The following is a 19,701-nucleotide window of genomic DNA, read 5'->3' on the forward strand; positions in this document are numbered from 1 at the left end:
GTTCCACAAAGCCTTTTCAATATGTTTAATTTTAGAGCTCTGTTGGAAGTTTTAGCGATGTGTTGTGCAAAGCGTAATTCCTGATCAAGCGTAATACCAAGGTACTTTGGGTTTGTGACTTTTTCAAATAGCTTGTTGTTTATCATGATTTTGCGATTGTAGCAATGTCTATTTTTCCTATCTGTACTAAAGGTGCCTAGTTTTCTTTTTTCTGGGTTGATTTTGAGTTTAAGTTCATCTGACCATTTTTCTAATCCTCTCATGGATTTGTTTAGACTCTCCTCTGATACTTTGATTTTAGCACTAGTGTGCCAGATGGCTATATCATCTGCATAGCAAGTTACTTTTGCATCTTCTGTAAGGTAGGGATAAATGTTATTGACATATAGAAGAAATAGTAAGAGACTGAGTACTGAGCCCTGGGGAACACCACACCAGGTTCTTTGCTCTTTTGATGCTGCTGCATTGATTCTGACTTTGATCTTTCTTCTTCTAATGAAATCAGCAATCCAGATTAAAGCGTTTCGTCTAATTCCAATATCATGTATTGTTTGTATTAATTTTTTGGTTCGAACAGGATCGAAAGCAGCAGTCATATCAAGGTATATAGCAGTTGCCTTTTTTGTTGGTTTTTCCTGAATTGAATCTATTATTTGGAAAGACTTTTATTGGGATTATATTGATCAAGTGCATATAATAAACAACTAAGTTATACCAACTAGTTTCACCGACTAAGTCTGTTGGCATCTTCAGGGAATTGTTATCTCTACATCTTTTCAAAAAAGTGAGGTGATTTAATAGTTTGGCTTTTTTATATTTAAGGAATTCAAAATGGCGTACCTTTCTTTTGGTTCCCCATGGATTCTATTCATGTTACAAAAACGTTTAATTTTCTTGACCAAAAAGCTCTGGAAAGACTTTTATTGGGATTATATTGATCAAGTGCATATAATAAACAACTAGTTTCACCAACTAAGTCTGTTGTCAGACTTAATCTACTAGTTTACTAGTTTCACCAACTAATTTCACCAACTAGTTTCGCCAACTAAGTCTGTTTGCATCTTCAGGGAAGATGCCAACAGACCTAGTCTGTTGTCAGACTTAGTTGGTGAAACTAGTTGGTATAACTTAGTTGTTTATTATATGCACTTGATCAATATAATCCCAATAAAAGTCTTTCCATAGCTTTTTGGTCAAGAAAATTAAACGTTTTTTTAACATGAATAGAATACATGGGGAAACCATAAGAAAGGTATGCCGTTGTGAATTCCTCAAATGTAAAAAAGCCAAACTATTAAATCACCTCACTTTTTTGAAAAGATGTAGAGATAATACCCTGAAGATGCCAACAGACTTAGTTGGTGAAATTAGATGGTATAACTGAGTTGTTTATTATATGCACTTGATCAATATAATCCCAATAAAAGTCTTTCCAGAGCTTTTTGGTCAAGAAAATGAAACCTTTTTTTAACATGAGTCTATTATTGTTTGGCAGAAGTGAAATAATTGATCTGTTGTCGAAAGAAGGGTTCTATAGGCAGTTTGGTAGCAGTTGATTTTCTTATTTTTTGTCAGCTAGTGCAAAAGCCTGGAGTGTATGATTCTTTTAGTAATTTTACAAAGTATGCTAGTTAATGCGATAGGTCTATAACTTTCACATTCTGCAGCATTTCTGTTAGGTTTCAGGATGGGTACAATAACTGATTTTTTGCATTCTTTTGGAAGTTGGCCTGTTCACCAAGAAGTATTGAGAAAGTTCAGAAGTTGCAGAAGTTGTTCTTTGGCATTTTTGCCAAGGTGTTTGACCATATGACCAAAGATATGATCATTCGCTGAAGATTTATTAGGTGCAGTTTTCTCGATTGATGAATTTAGTTCACTTAGTGTAAATTCTTCGGAGATGTCATTAGTTTGGTATGTTCTTGGTTGTTTTAGTATTTTAGTTGTGAGTTTATTGAGAGTCTTGTCCTCTCTGTTATACTGAAGTTTGGAGTTGTTTGAATAGGTTTTTGCTAGTGTGTTTGCAATTTCTTGATCTGAAATAGCTTGTTTCCCAGCATTTATGATGAAGTTTGTTTTCTGTTGGTTCTCTTTTTTGATATTGTTGTCTAGGATTCTAATAATGTTCCAGTGTTGCCTGTCTTTTCTTGGATCCAGATTACTTCAAAGCTCGGCTCATTTTTCTTGTTTGCACTTCCAAATTTCCTGCTCTATTTTGTGTTTTATTTCCATTAATTTCTTTCTGTATTTATCAGTTTTATTAATTCTGAATTGTTTGTTGATATTGTCACTTTCTGTAATCATTGAATCAATATTGTGATCTTACCAGTATGGTGTCCACGTATTTTTCCGCTTGCCTCTTGGTATTGTTGTTTTGGCAGCTTTACTAATGTGTAAAGTAAGGGGTTGTAATTTTCTGTTGAGGTTTCCAGAGACAGGTTTATCTTGACAGAGGTTCTCCAAGGTTTGAGTAAACCTTGTCCAGTCGGCTTTTCTGAAATTCCATGTCCTTTTGATTTGCTGTTCTTGATCAATCTTGAAGTTTGTGTTGTGATTATGGGTCTGTGGTCACTGATGGCATTTCCCAACATTTTTCATTGTGCAGTCGATGCAATGCTATAATAAATAGTTGTGATGTCAATAGAAGATTTAGTTCCCGTAGTTTTAGAGAGATAGGTGCTCTGTCCATTGTTAATTGTTTTGAGTTCCAAATCTGTAAAGAGGTCTTCCAATTGTTGACTTTTATGGTCTAAATTGGGGGAGCCCCACGTTGGGCTTTTTGCATTTAGGTCACCAAGTATAATGGTTGCATCAGTTGAAGATTCGCTTAGCTTTTCAATGATGTTTGTATCAATATTTGTATTATCAGGATGGTAGACGTTTGTGATTGAAATAAAATAGTTTGATAGATGTATTTCAACAGCTTGAGCTTCTGTCGAACTGTTATTATTTAAATATTGATTTAGGGTGATTTCTTTGAATTTCTTTGAATTTGATTTCTGGGGACTTCAAAAGGATAGCAAGCCCATCATCTGCTCTTTCCTCTCTGTCCTTCTTTAGAACTGTGTATCCTTTGATGCTGAAGTTCAGATTTTTGTTTAGTTTTGTTTTTTGTAGACAAGCTATATGAATATTGTTTTTGTAAAGCATGTATTTAAGTTCATCCATTTTCTCTGAGTACCGTTGGTATTGAGTTGCAAAATGTTAACATGAGTCCTCGTAGCATATTTATCATCAGGAGAACGGACTGCAGCCCCAGACGCGTCGGCTTCTCTGGACGCAGTAGGATTGGTTGAAAACTTTTTATGAATCTTCATTAGAAAATGGATGCCATTGCCATGCTGGTCACCTTGAAATCGGACCATAGGAAATTTGGTCTAGAGCTTCAAGGGTACAGGGGGGGGACGCGAGGAGGTGTGGTCGGACTTCTCCTCCTCTTCATCGATGCACCTATAATTAGTGATAATCATGGGCCCGCTATATCTGATTGGCTACCGGTGGAGATTGAACTGCCCACTCAGTCTCCAATAACTACATAGGATTTAAAGACCTCGCCTACTCCATATAAGGGTATAAAAGGCATTGGTTTACTTTTTTTATGGCATATATTATTATAATATTAACGGTGATGATTATTACAGAGTTTTTTTACATTTTTACACTATATACAGGGTGTTCGGGATAAATTTGACATATTTATAATTAATTATATTTTTCCGTAAGTTACATGTATTAACACACACTTCTCTTCATTTAAAAGTTTGGACCCTTCTTCATTCATATACAAGATGTCAGAAAGGATGGATAGCTGGAACCCACCTGAATCATGGAAGAGAATAACTTGTATCATGATGATTCGTGCCCGCCATCAAAATAAGGATATTACGACTGCTGCCCAATGCTCCCTGAATACAGTAAAAACAATCAGGCATGAACTAGAGACTTGCAATGGTGACTACGAGGATGTAGCAAGAAGAAAGATCCCTAGCAGACGATCTGATTGCGTTCGTACAGCAGAATTCCTCGCAAATCTGCAGGAACAGGTGTTGAAGAACCCTGGCATTGGAATTCGGGCTTTGTTCGTGGAGTTGCTAACTGTAGTCAAGCCCTGGATAACAAGGGTAGCCAATGGTAGGCCGTATGTATGGCAGCAGGATTCGGCCCCTTGCCACACCTCTGGGAAAAGTCAAAAATGGTTGTCTGAAAATTTCTACGACTTCACCAGTCCAAATGTTTGGCCTCCAAACTCCCCAGACCTTAACCCCATGGATTATCCCCATGGATTACACCAATCGCACTTCCAGTAATACAAAAGCCCAGTTAATGGATAAAATTAAAACAGTTTTTGCGGCCCTTCCCAGGGAGACTGTAGCATCAGCTTGTTCGAGGTTCCGAAGCAGAATTGAAGCTGTGATCGATGCTAATGGTGGTTATTTTGAGTAAATCTTGTTGATAGTATTGTAATTAACTCTGCCTGTAATGTTTTTTTGTCAATTCATTAAATTTAATAGATACAAAGAAGATTTTCTTTTTCCTTACGAAACTGTCAAATTTATCCCGAACACCCTGTATACAATAACAATGGATATAATTTCTCTATATAATAATTTTTTGAATAATAATATTTTTTCTATCATTATCATGGAGAGAATTTACATATGTACAATTAAAACATATTACATTTTCAGCTCTGTACAAAATTCTGTACACAGTTTAGAGTACCTCATTTCCTTTTTTATATTTTTTCTTTATCTATAAATACACATAATTTTTTTTCGTATCAGTATCATCATTTGTTATTATACACCATATTGACATATATCTTACAATAATTTGCAGTCTATGATTATGAGGATTAGTGGAATGAGGCGGGCTAATACCACCTACTCCGAAGCTAGGATTAGCTTTTATGAAGAGAGTGGGATTAGCATTCACTATTTATGTTTTGGTACTGTTTATGGATAGAATGTAGGCGTTGGATGCCGATGATATGTCTATAAGTATTAATGCTATATTAACTATGTTGGTATAGTTTCCAGAGTTCGTGTTTTAATGTTCTGTAGTTCTCTATGTGCTTTAGATTTCTTGGTAGGTTGTTGAGTACCATGCGTATCAGATGGGATCTCAAGAACCGTATGAGTTGCTGAAGGATCTAGGGATAAAAAGAGTTGTTGTGGGTCGTGTTATGCGATGTATGTCTCTTGTTACGATAGGTGATGTTGAAGTAATACCTTAGTAATATTATGTAATGTTTCATATTTTTAATGCTCAGGATTCTGTGCGTCGCCATAAGCGGTTCGGATATTGGCTATTGTATATAAGGACTAAAAATCACTCTTGACACAATTTTCCTATCTAATATTTCTAATTTTGTTAGGTGACTGTTTGTTGCGTTTCCGTAGACCGTTATACGCTAACTGATTAGAGATATCCAAATACCATGATATAGAAGTTTTTTCATGTTAGATGGAATCATGTCTTTTACTTGGAAGAGATTTGCTGCAATGATGAGGAGTTTAGTACGTAGGTATTCTATATATTTTGTACATTTAAGGTGGCAATCTATGTAAAGGTCAAGGTATTTTGCATGTGTTACGGGGTTGATTTCGGGACATTGGCAGGCATTTTTGTTGTCAATGCAACGGTATGTGTGACAGTGTAGCGACAATGGTGCAGAGTACATGATTCTCGGATTATGTATTATTAACATCTGTGTCTTGGTGCCGTTGAATACAATTTAATTTTGCAGAAGTATGTTCTGATTTCATTTAGGTCTTGTTGTGCTTTGGAGAGAGTCGTGTTGATGTCTGTGTGAACTGCTAGTAGCGGAGTGCCATCTGCGTACTGATATATTTGAATTCGTGTGGTGAGGCTATGAACGTCGTTAATGTATATGTTGAATAGAGTACGTGATATTATGGAGCCTTGTGGAACACCGTGGTTTTTTGTATACCCGGCTGTAATATGTGCCTATTTTTGTTATTTTTGTTTCTGTTTGAGAGATAGCTCCTGAACCAGTAATGTAGTGTTCCTCTTATTCCGACTGACTATAGTTTGGTCAGTAGTATCTCATGTTGAAATGTATCAAAAGCTTTAGTTGAGTCAAGAAATATAAGGACATCGTACTTGTTTTTATCGAGGGCTTTGTTTATGAGCGTCGGCGATGTCTTCTAATAAAGTGGTGATGTTTTTTTGTTTTCTGAAAGCTGTGCTAGTTTTGTTAGATAAAATTGTACTTCTGTAAATAGTTCTGTAGTCTGGTGTGTGCTATATTTTCAAGCATTTTTGAGATGACTGGTAGGTTAACTATTGGTCTGCAGTTCTGTCTATCATTTCTTTTACAATATTTGTAAATTGGCGTAATTATCAAAGTTTTTAGTTGTTGTGGAAGAATGCCAGTGTCGAATATTATGTTCACGAGTCGATTTATTTGTTCAAAGTGTGTTAAAAGGTCTATGAGTCTATAATAATAATAATCAGCTAACGCATTTTTATTCCCGTATACGGGAATAAATTAATATACTAACATATTCCCGTATATACATATTAACTAACATATTCCCGTATACGGGAATAAGTTAGATAGGGCTAAATGGCGAGGCCATTTAGCCCTATCTAACTTTGGGAGACTGAGTGGGCAGTTCAATCTCCACTGGTACCCAATCAGAGACAGATGGCCAAAAGCTATCACTAATTAAGCGGTACGCAGTGAAGAGAGACGGCTCAAATGTGCCGCCATCTCGTGGTCCCTAACCCTAACACAATATATTTAATGTCTGAAATAATGTGGGTTCTACGGTCGATTTTCTTGTGTTTACAGGACGAAAAACCCGAGTTTCCGGGAGGAAAAACCTACTTGCCCGTGCCAGAGATCGACTATCTCGGGAACCGGTCGAAAAAAGGCTCAGACAAATTTCCTCTAGTCGCCGACTAGACTCGAAACGAAGTCTTCCTTCGTGCGGCCAAGCGCGATGGTGTGCAAACGCCACAACCACTGAGCTACACAGTTGTTGTTGTTGTTGTTGTTATTCCTTATTTAACAGAATTGTGGTTCTGAATTATAATGATGATATTGTTAAAAATTAGATTATTATTTATTTTCAGCACGAGAAAGTAGGCTAGCCGATAATTTCACCTCCTTTTTCGTCGGATTTGGCAATGCTCTGTATACGGCAATAATTACTATAAAAAGGGTTTAATTTTTCTATTATTTCGGGAATAGGACGCGCCACTTTTAATTATTCTTTCATTTTTTCTGGGGAGGAGAAAGGAAAATTTACGCGTAGGCGGTGTTGTTAAAGTCTGCTATAAATTTTAGAGGTACAGTCATTTGTTTATGTCTTCTTACATATTTTCCTATTTTGGGGATTGGTATTCGCATAACGCATAATATTACTGATTCCAAGGGTGAAGCTAATGCTTTTCGTATTTATCCCCCGCTATCTGATAAGGATACAGTGAAGGAAGGAATTTATGAACGATTTCCTCGCTCTGAAAAGGCATGGAGATTATGCATCATTACTGAAATTAATATGGCTTTTGGTCTTTTGTGTTTGAATAGATCCATTTTGTCTTAGTTTCCAGCTTGCTGAACCAGTTCATTGGGATGTTTAGACGTTTTTAGGAAGAACTTTGTAGCTTTCGCGTTCCCCACAGATAATCTGCAGAGAGTCTGGTGTGAATTTAATTCTGTTATTCGATGAGTGCAGTGAGGATAGATTGAGTTTTGTGTAGGAATCTTTTTGTGGAGGTCAATGAAGGATGGGATTGGATTTGTTGATATATTGTAGCATATTTGCCAGAGAGGCAGTGACGATTGATGTCCAATTTGAATGCGCTGCTGGCTGTACATTCAAATGCTCCTCTGGTGTCTTCTTTGGGAATGAGACGTCAGCATATTTCCTTGACTGTTGATGAGAATTTAATCTCTTGGAAGTCCTCGTCTGTGGCAGATAAGCATCTGTAGCTCTATACTGAATAATGGTGGGCTGAAGTTTCTGGATATCTCATTCTAGATAAAGGGGTAGATTGTTTGTTTGTTTAGATCAGCACATCTATTCTTTGGGTGATGAGTGCATTCTCTATAGTTGGCAGGGTGTAGGCTACTGCAGTAAGCACACCTAGTCGTGGTGGTTTTTCGCTTGGTGCAGGTGCTAGTGGGGGTGGCTCTCACCGCATTTTAGGCACCTCTGCTCATCTCTACATAACCTCTGAGCATGACCATACCTGTGGCATTGTCCAGTTGAGACACTTTTTCTCAGAGATTCTGGAGCCCACAAAATGATTTTAAGTCATAAATGCTTTTGTAAGCATAATGGATCTCCACTAGGACTAATGGAATTGGGCTCTTATCAGCTCTAGTCATTCTGCCGACCTTGATAGGTGGCAAGTCCTGGTAACAGAAATCAGCAGTAATTTCATCTGTAGTTATATCCTCTCAAACACCTCGGAGTACGAATCTCAGATTCTCCTCCAAGCCGAGGGAGAAGTGCGGTATTGCGTACCACTGGAGTCTAATGCTTTTGTCAATTTTCTGTAATCTTTAACGTTGGCGGCCTGGATCATAACGCTGTCGTCCACATTCGTTGCTGAAGTGTATTGTATTTGAAGTTTAGTCATGGTGGACCTTAAAGTTATCCATCTTTGTTTCTCTAGGAGAACGATCGGGTACACCTCTTCTGCCTTTCCAGTGTCTTTGGGTGACTCTGTGTCTGTAGTTTTGCACTTCTTGCGTGTGTGGGTCTCTCTCTGCTGACGGAAGGGGGGGGGCGGGGAGAGCGAAGACCATAGAATCTAGTTTCTCCTCCATTTGATCAATGATTTCTCGCTCATTATCATCTCCCGGCAAAGAGTATAAATTAAGGAAGCTAGGGCCACTAGAGCTCAAACGTTTTTAGAAGCTTTTTCAAATAGTTGAGCGCCAGCCGTTTGTCGAGCGACTCTATGAAGGTGTCTGGATCAATCTCACTCATGATGTTGACTGTGATCAGTAGTAGGTAAAATCTCGCAAGTCCGGGGACGTGCCAGCACAATCTTGTAGACCGGGAAGGTCTACTTGCAGCAATTTATAGAACAGAAATCAAGAAGTGTTGTAGTGTTTTGTGTGTGTGTGGGGGGGGGGTGATGCCGTGAACTTACTTGGCTCAGCTCGAATTACCTACCTCCCTAGAGACCAAAAAACCACCACCTGTGTTCGTGTCGGGTGGGTTTCTACACAGCCATAGAGCCCGTACACTTTTCCCACAGAGGGGGGAGACAGTAGGAATTCAAAAATTCAAGCTGAGTTGGAGCTAGGACAATGCAAGAATCCCGAAACACCTCTGATAGTAGAATAAACCCTAAAAGAATGCAGTTATCTGGAGTAAAGAAGTGAACACATTTGTCCTCAATTCAGTCATAATCAGTGGCTCTCCACTGAGGCATTCAGATTAGCGTTCGATGATTTATTCTCCAATTGCATCGAAATAAATGACTAACATGCTCCAGTCCACATAAAGTAGGGAGGGTGCAGATAACCTTAAAAATGAAACCGAAATGATTTTCTTAGGAAATTTGGCAAATTAGAATGGCCTCTTATTGTTTTTCAAAATTCCTTACGGTTAAAAGAGTTTCTTCAGCTTCTGGGAATTAAAAGTTAATTTTAGTAGGCACACAAATTATATACTCTGTGCAATTATGGATGTATTCTATGTCAAAAGGATTTTAAAGGATACAAAATGTTATGTTATAAATGAGAAATTAAATCTGTAATGCACATACCGAAAGCTGCTCTGAGTTATCGGCAGTTCAAGAATGCTGCTGCTGAACTACTTGGTCACTACATCAACACGCTGGAAGTCTAGCATTGGAAATTTTATTTACAGCAATGAGGAACGAAACTTTGTGATATACTTTCCCTAGCATAAATGTTAAGTGCAATTTCTGTCCTAAATATTATACAAATATTATCATTCATAAGAAATTATTTAAAAATAATAGTTTCAAAAGAATACTTTCCTGTTTGTGCTAGGTTACTACAACAATCGACCTTTGCCGTTAATTACTAATATTACTATTATTACTAGGTATCTTCATGGAGTCAGAAGACTCACACGTTAGATACTGTTCACATCATTCACACAAACTCCTTCACTGATTGAGCACTGGCAACCAATTCACCACCCTCCAAGAAAAAAAAAAAAAAAGCCTAGCCCTAATACCCACTTGTGACCCCTTGTTCTCGTGTCAGTCCTATAAATCCCTTTAATTAATAACTTAAATGTTTCTATCATGTTTCCTCTTTATTGCCTATCAGCAAAGTTTCGAAGTCTACAGACCGTCAATCATTTCTTATAAGGATCATTTCATAGACCTGTCAAAAATTTTGTCACTTGCTTCTGTCCATAACTTCATCACCACAGAATCCAGGAGTCCAGATGTAGCCTTATATAGGGGAACAATAAACTCGCCATCCAAGCTTGTGTGTTCTTCAACAACCATATTATCTGGAATACTGTTTTAATCACCTTTGCAGTATGTCCTCTGAACTTCAACCTCCTGTACACAATCACACCCAAGTCCCTGGACTCATCAGTTTCCTGCAGTTTATTTCCATCGAGTACACAGCTTCTGATCTCTCCTCCTAAGGTGTATAATCTTACATTTGGCCACATTAAATTGGCAGCCATTTACCTTTGCCCATACTGCTAGTCTATTTAAGTCATCCTGCAGACAGGGCCGACAACATGGTAAGCAGGCGATGCGTCACATTAGTAGTAAAAATAAAATAAAAACATGTTTCAATATTAGCGTTTATTAAGTGTGATTATTCATTAAATATATTGTAATAAATTCTGCGACTTTTAATAACATTTAGCAAAAACTGCAAGTTGTTTTTCGCTGTGTGTGGCACAGGGGTGACGGAACCACTAAACACGCCGAGCTCTTGCCCGTGGCGTCATGTTACACGTGGCGCTTTACACTACCGGCTTTCTTTTTCGTACGTTTGGCAGTTAGGACGTGAGGAGCCCGTTCAAACGAAGCGCTAGTTGATCCGCAATATGACTAAAGTTACATTTTTTCTTCCAGTTGTAGACACTTATTAATTCTTAGGCTGAAAGGTTTAATCTCTTGACAAGTCACTTTAACATATTTCAGTTTTTATCCAGTCTCAAGGAAATTTCTAATATGGTGAGGACACTTTAAGAAAACACTGATTTACAAGTTGCGCTAACCAATGGTGAAGAAAAGGATATTTGTGCCACCGAAGTACATATGAAATACAAATTCTCAAAGACATCATACAGGATAGTGACACCTCGTAACCGACTGAAAATATTGCAATGTATATACGCAAATGATTTGGAAAGCGTCTTTATTAATTTAACAATCCCTCGTCGAATATTTTTGACAGTTTTAGTAGCAAGTGGCGAACGATCATTTTCAAGACTGAAACTAATTAAAAATCTACGGTTTAGTATTTCACAGGAAGGACTAGTTGGACTGTCAATGATCGTAACAGAAGGTGATATCTGCGAGAAACTAGAAACAAGCTTCTCGCAGATATCAACTTAAGTGAAATTTTGGATGAATTTGCTTCCATAAAATCAAGAAAAGTAAACATTTAAATCATTTGATTTTTTTCATACATTTTTTCCATTAAAAATTAAATGATTTTTGTCATTGTGCAATTTTTCTAGTTTGTACATTTCTAGTTATAATAGCTCATAGCCTGTAATCGACAACTTATGTATCTGTAATTCTAGTCTATGTGCATTTTTGTATGTTTTGCGATTTTTGTGTGTTGTTAATATTAATATATGTATTTTTCAAATATGCGTTTTGAGTTTTTAACGTTTAAATTTTAAATACATTTGAAAGAAAAGTAAGGAGTACTCAACTTAAAATTGCATCTATACCCCAGAACCCCTAGAGCCGGTACTGCCTGCAGAATCTATGCATTACCTTCATTTACCATTGTTCATCCCAGTTTAGCACCATAAGCAAACAACTGAATATTTCCTGTATCATTGATATACAAATTATACAACAGAAAACCAAGTACTAAGCCCTGTGGTACACCACTAGTCACTTGCCTTCTGCTGGACTCAACTTCTCCATAAACCACTCTTTCATATCTGTTCATCAGCCATTCTCTAATCCAAATCACCAGATTTATATCCATCTCCCCATTTGCTGCAATTTATGCAATAGAATTCTATGTGGAATCTTGTCCAATACTGTTGCAAAGCTTAGTAATATCACTGAGTAGCCATTCCCCTTATCCAACTCCATTGTCACTTGGTTATACTCCTCATCCAACTCCATTGTCACTTGATTATACCCCTTATCCAACTCTATTGTCACTTGATTATAAAAAGTAAGCAAATTACTAAGCAAGACATATTCCTGTCTGCTCAGTTCTGAATTGTCTTAAACCACCACTTTGAGATGCTGATTGGTCTATGATTTCCTACTTCTCTCTCTTGGAGCTTCTTTACATAGTGAGACTATTTTGCTCTCTTTTCACTCCATTGCACCTTCCCAGCTTAAATTAAACAGCTTGATCAGAGGATGTTAATTCCCTTGCACATTCTCATAATATGAGAATGTGCAAGGGAATTAACATCCATGGGATTAGATGACCAATATGCCATCTAATCCCATGGCTATGTTTCCACTGAGGTTCTGCTATGAATATTTTAAGCACCTTCATTTCTTCAACCTGTATTGTCTCATCGGTCAATGTCATATCTGGCATTGCAATATCAACATCCAGATGGTAATTCAATTATTTGGTTTGTTTCTGTTATCTCTCCACCATCAACACTTTTTAAAGTCGTCTTTCTATAGTCATTCATCTTTTTACTTGCCACATAGCAAAAGAGCTCTCTAGGATTTCTTTTGGTCTCATCAGCTAGCTTTCTCTCATTTGCTTTGGTCTTCCTTATGCAGCTCACCCTTCTTGCCTGTGCTTTGTAATGCTGATCACCTTTTTCTTTATATTTCCTCCACAACTTTGCAACTCCTGCTTAATGATAAGGATACTTGTATATGGAAATATACTTCTACATTACTAAAGCCTTAAAAAAAAAATTATTTTAGAAGGGAGAGCATATTTAAACAGCAATTAAAAACAGAGATAAGAAAGTTAAGTGAACTTTTAATATTAACTGGTTCAAAGTTTGGATAAATAACTGTCAAATTTCATTTTAGGTCAGTTTTTATTTTCTGTCTGTAAACTTGGCTGAACTAGAATTCAGTTTTATGCTGAAAACCAAAATGTTTAACTTTTCACTTTTTCTTAATTTTTTTTTTCTCTCCTCAGACTTTGTTATCTCTGTTTTTAATTGCTGTTTGAATATGCTCTCCCTTCTAAATTTTTTTTTTTTTTGATATAACAACCATGTTTAATTTTTAGGTTTCCATTTAACTAAATTAAAACCAACTTAAACATCCATTATGTCACTCCATGTAGCTACAAACTCTGCAGATTATAAGCCCTTGATCTATCTCTCTATAGCAAATGTTCCACAGTGCTGATATCATTTGCTCCCTATTTTTGTATCCTATCTAAAGTTTCTTCTTCCTCTGGAAATCCAGACAACCAGATCTGAACATAATATTCCACATATGATAGGATCAAAGCTTATTCAAGAAACCGTCACATCACTATCTTGCTGATCAGCATTAAAGCAACCCTTTGTATTATCTGTACCACCTTTACAATAAGTCCCTTGAACTTCAAATTTTTGTCTTTCATTAGCTCAAGATCCTTTTTTTTTTTTTTCAGAAATTTTATGAAAGATGAATGTAGGAGATCATGAGCTGTAAATATTCTGCTGATATAATATATAGCCTTCCTGCAGGTTGTCGTGTTCTGAACTTTACACTTACTGGTATTCCACTCATTTGTCTAGTTTTTCAGCCTATCCAAATCCTCCTGAAGAGCCGCTACATCAGTATTATTCATATTAACACTTCAGCTTTGTCATCTACACACACAACAGAATATCTCCCTGCAATCTGATGATATGATTGAATAGTAATGGCCCCAGTACTTAGCCCTGTGAACCTCTCCCACCCTTGTAACCTTCCTTCTTCACAACTCATATCTGTCAGGCAATCAATTGCCAATCCACTAGTCTAATATCCAAACCTGCTTATAATTTAATAGCTTTTGAATGAAATGCTTTTGAAAAATACAGAAAAATCATACCATTCTACATTCACTTCATTAACCACAGTTGTGAAATCATTAAGAAAATGTGATCAGATTACTGCTGAAACAAGAATACCCTTCAACAGATTCATAGCTACTTTCATAAGTAATATCACTCTCATCTGCCCAATTTTGTATGAGCCCTTACTATATTTTATTTTATTTTTTATTTTTTTTTTTATGTCGGACAGCTGTATTGATTCTGCTCTTTGATATGGTTTGAATCTCATCTTGATCTTGGAATGTGATGAACTTTTACAAGGACTTTAAGTTGAAAGAAAAATTTTTCAGTTGAAAAGATTTTTCATCCTGCAAAACAAGCAAATTGCCAGAGTATACATGCATTGACAGATGTAATACAGTGACACAAACCTTGGTTTCTTGAGCCATGATTCCAAACAACAGCAACTAATATGAAGCAAACAGCCCCTATATACAAGTAGTCTAGTTGTAAAGATACTTCACATGCAATCCTTGTTTGCTTATATTTGGATAAAGGATTAAACAAGAAGATAATTTCTTGTAAATATAATTTATTCAATGACAAATGTTTTTTGTTCTATGAGGATTCTGGATTGAAATTCAGTGAAATATAAATGGCTGAATAAATTATTATATGTGTGTTTTGTTCTTGTATAATGTGGAATCAATAAAGTTAGGTGAATAACTGCCAGTAGCCTTTCTACACATCTAATTTTTACACTTTTGCATAGCCTTTTCATAAGCCAGATAATTTAGTAGAATGCAAATGTCTGCAGTCAGAACATTTGCTTCATTACAAACTATTTTATTTCCTATGTAGGTCAGCCTTAGCATACATGTTATCTGCTCATTTGCAGATATATATATATATATATATTACCAAGTTTAGTTTTCAATTTTCAAAGGCATACTAAAAATAAGGAAAACTGTTCTTCAGTTATTATTATTATTATTATCCGTGACACCTCCAAGGAGTCCAAAGACTCATCGCGGGAGGACACCTATTGTACAGCTCTCCATCTCCACCACTACACTGAACCTTCATCACCAACCGTCTGCACCAGTGCCATCAGTTAACATTCTATTTTATAATTTCTCTTTATTAGTGCTCCAAAACTTTCCTGAAATAGGGGTTGATTATCATAAATATATCTAACTGTTCTCATTAAAAGAAATATAATATATAATAATAATAACAATAATAAGCAAATGCGTTTTTATTCCCTTTTGCAGGGAGTAGGGGAGGCCTTTTAACTCTGTCTAGCTTTTGGAGACTGAGTGGGCAGTTCGATCTTCACTAGTAGCCAATCAAAGATAGCTGGCCCATGACTACCACTAATTATAAGCCACTACCAATGGAGAAACTGGCAAACAAATGCTGCTATCTCTTGGTACCTAACTCTAACAGAATATGTTACTGTCTGAATTAATGTGGGTTCTACGGTTGATTTTCTTGAGGTAGGATGAAAACCCCGAGTTTCTGGGAGAAAAAAACCTGCTTGTCCATGCCAGAGATCGACTAACTTGGGAACCAGTCGAAGCTAGGCTTAGAAAAAGTTCCTCCATTCGGCGACTAGACTTGAGCTGAAATCTATCTTTGGGCAGCCTAGCACAGAAGATGCAAGTGCCGCTTCCACTGAGCTCCACAGGCCTAAAAGAGATTTTTAGCAGAGAGTGGTTTCAATCCACGGACCTCTGGGTTATGGGCACCTGCATGCTTCCACTGCATCATTCTGCTTCAATTACAAAATTGCACATATCTTTTATTTTTGATCACTTGTATGCTTTGCATGTCGCACATTTTATCAGTTGACCTGACAAGGAAGAATTGTCTATACAAAAGGGAAAAAGCATAGATATTAATTCTCACATACTGTTGGTTGCTTCTGTAGACCAAGAGATGTAAAGGATGATGGGGATAGTATGCATTGGCAAATAAGCTCAATGAGTTTGAGGATGAACAATTATTATGGGGAACTTCAACTATGAGAACATATATTGGTAGGAGGAAAGGACGCATGGGAGGAAGTAAATGGAATTTATGCAGTTACTAAGGAATAATTACTTAAAGTAGCATGAGATGAGAGTGCTAGATCTAATAACTGCATCAGAGAATGTGTCTATAACTGATATGACCACATTTCTGGTAAGAGTGATCTTATGATGTTGACCTTGGAGAGCTAGCTAAATGTATGGAATTTGCAGTTAACAGGAAGTATATTTGGAATTAAGAGAGCAGTACAAAGCACAGGCCAGAAGTGGTAAGAAAGTCAAAAGCAGAGTATGAAAGGAAATTAACAGCGCAGGTCAAAGATAGTCCCAAAGAGTTCTTTTGATATGTTACAAGTTAAAGGAAGAACGTTTATGGCAGAATGATATTAATGAATGCCGATGGTAGGGAGGTAACTGAATCAGGCCAAATAGTAGACTACATGAACACTTTGCAAAAGTATATCATCCAAGTGGAGATATTGCAGTAACGAGAAAGACAAAGGCTTATATGGAGATATGAAAGTATTATTACCAGTTCCATGAGGAATACAAAGAACAGGCAAGGAGAGTGTGACTCATTTGGTAAGGGTAGCAAAATTTCAGTATGAGCACCACTTAGGTAATGAAGCCAAAAAAATCCTAGGGAGTTCTTCTGATATATAGCCAGCAAAAAAAAAAAAAAAATCACTAGTGGTGTGCCTCAGGGATCTGTTTTAGGGCCATTGCTGTTTAACTTGTATGTTAATGATATTATGGAAGATTTGAATGGGATATACTGTTTGCAAATGATGCAAAGTTGGGATGAACTATGAGGAGTAAGCAGATATTGTGACCTTACAAGAAGACTTGAATAGATTGAGTGAATGGACGCGGGAGTAGGGATGCCAGTTCAATGTTGCGAAATGTAAGGTTTTAAAATTTGGAAAACAAAGATGGGATATAGATTTACTCTTGGTGGGGATATATTATTGGAGGTAGAGGAAATAAGAGATCTTGGGATGATGGTAGATAAGGATCTGAAATTTAGAGGACACATTTCCAAAATTGTGTGGACATCATAACAAATTCTGGGAATGATGTGGATGACACTGTTAGAAGTAAGGAGTTTCTGGTTCCATTGTATAAAGTTCTGATTACGCCACATAGGGACTGCTGTGCACAGGTTTGGTCACCTGATTTTCAAAAAGATGAAGAGATGTTTCAGAGTGTCCAGAGATGAGTGACTAAAATAGTTTCTGATCTCTAGAATGTTGTATATGAAGAAAGGTTGAGACGATGAAATTTGCAGAGTCTAACTGATAGGAGGAAGAGGGGTGATATGATAGAGATGTATAGGTTGGTAAGGGGTTGTTATAGGATTAATGTTGAAGAGATTTTTCATATTTCATAAAATGGTGGGCGATTGGGGGAAAATAAGTGGTCATGGAAGCTATATAAGGAGGCTGTTAGCAGGGGGATTGAAAAGCAAGTTTTTTACATGGAGAGTTGTGAATGATTGGAATGCATTTCCTAAGAGTGTTGTGTCTGCAGAGAATTTGAATGTATTTAAGGCACAATGTGATGAGCTGTGTGTGTCTAGATGAGTGTGATTCCATGGGGTCTCAGGATAATAATAATATGGAAACTAAGGTAAATGAACTGGACATGTATAGCATATTACAGAACCATACCAGCTCGAGTTTTACAAGAAGGTGCCAAGGAATTGGCAGTACCTTTGACCTTATTGAAAGTTTATTTTCCACTTGGTTAGAGTATAATAAATTTAGTTTAATCCTTTATCCAAGTGTGAGCAAACAAAGTTTGCGCCTGAAAGTATCTTCAGGACTGGGTTAAGGTGGTACTACACTAGGGCAACTCGTTGCAAAGGTGGAGCAAGCTACCAACACTCCTATCCTAGTATCTCCCATAATGCAAAACACATCTCCTTGCGGATATGTCTAATGTTATGCATTAAGGGAAGGGCCACTACCCAGACCGGTTTCGACCTTTATTGAGGTCTCTTCAGTGGGAGCCAGGCCCAAGTCGAGATATCAGGAAGAAGCATTAGCAGGTCATCTCCACCTATAGGAATTGCCAATTGGTGTGCCACCCTTTTTTAATAAATTACTCTGGATTTAGCCCCCCCACCCCCCCCCCCCCCCACCCCCCCCCCCCCCCACCCCCCCCCCCCCCCACCCCCCCCCCCCCCCACCCCCCCCCCCCCCCACCCCCCCCCCCCCCCACCCCCCCCCCCCCCCACCCCCCCCCCCCCCCACCCCCCCCCCCCCCCACCCCCCCCCCCCCCCACCCCCCCCCCCCCCCACCCCCCCCCCCCCCCACCCCCCCCCCCCCCCACCCCCCCCCCCCCCCACCCCCCCCCCCCCCCACCCCCCCCCCCCCCCACCCCCCCCCCCCCCCACCCCCCCCCCCCCCCACCCCCCCCCCCCCCCACCCCCCCCCCCCCCCACCCCCCCCCCCCCCCACCCCCCCCCCCCCCCACCCCCCCCCCCCCCCACCCCCCCCCCCCCCCACCCCCCCCCCCCCCCACCCCCCCCCCCCCCCACCCCCCCCCCCCCCCACCCCCCCCCCCCCCCACCCCCCCCCCCCCCCACCCCCCCCCCCCCCCACCCCCCCCCCCCAAAGTATGGTGGTATAAAAGTCTTACAGTGGCTGTACACTGCATAGTTCAGAAAGCCTGGACAGAGGGACGAATTCCCGATGATTGGAGTAGAGCTCTCATAGTACCCATATATAAAAAGGGAAATAAAACTGCATGTGAGAATTACAGAGGTATTTCCCTACTGAGTGTTCCTGGCAAGATCTATGCAAGTATACTTGAGAAACGGTTGAGAAGAATTGTGGAAGAAAAGCTTGGTGAAGAACAAGCTGGATTCAGGCCAAATAGAGGCTGTCAGGATCAGATCTTCACTTTACGACAAATAGTCGAGAAAGCATGGGAATATAACAAAGATCTGTATTTAAGTTTTGTCGATTTGGAAAAGGCATATGACAGGGTGCCAAGAGAGAAGCTATTCAATACGCTGCAGTTATATGGTGTCAATGGGGCATTGTATCAAGCAATACTTAGTCTTTATTTGAGTTGTAAGTCAGCAGTTAGAATTGAAGGAAGTACAGGAAGATGGTTTAATGTTAAATCTGGTGTGAGACAAGGATGTACATTATCCCCTCTGTTATTCATTATCTATATGGATCACATTATGAAGGAAAGTGGTATTAAACCTGATATCAAAATTGGAGATGTTAATGTCAGCTCTTTGCTTTATGCGGATGATGTTATACTTCTAAATAAATCTGCTACAAGTCTGCAAGATTCTCTGTCTAAATTGAATAGCTGTTGTAATAGATATGGTATGAAGGTCAGCAATAAAAAGACAAAGACAATGAAAATAGGCAGAATCATTGAAAATGTCAACTGTGTTGTGAATGGAGAACCTGTGGAACAAGTAAAACATTTCAGCTACTTAGGCACAATTTTTACTGAAGATGGTAAATTAAATATAGAAATAGACAACAGAATCAGCAAAGCT

This window comes from Typopeltis vanoorti, chromosome 2 (assembly GCF_054136105.1).
Source record: "Typopeltis vanoorti isolate ZY-2024b chromosome 2, IOZ_Tvanoo_1.0, whole genome shotgun sequence".
Classification (NCBI taxonomy): Eukaryota; Metazoa; Arthropoda; class Arachnida; order Uropygi; family Thelyphonidae; genus Typopeltis; species Typopeltis vanoorti.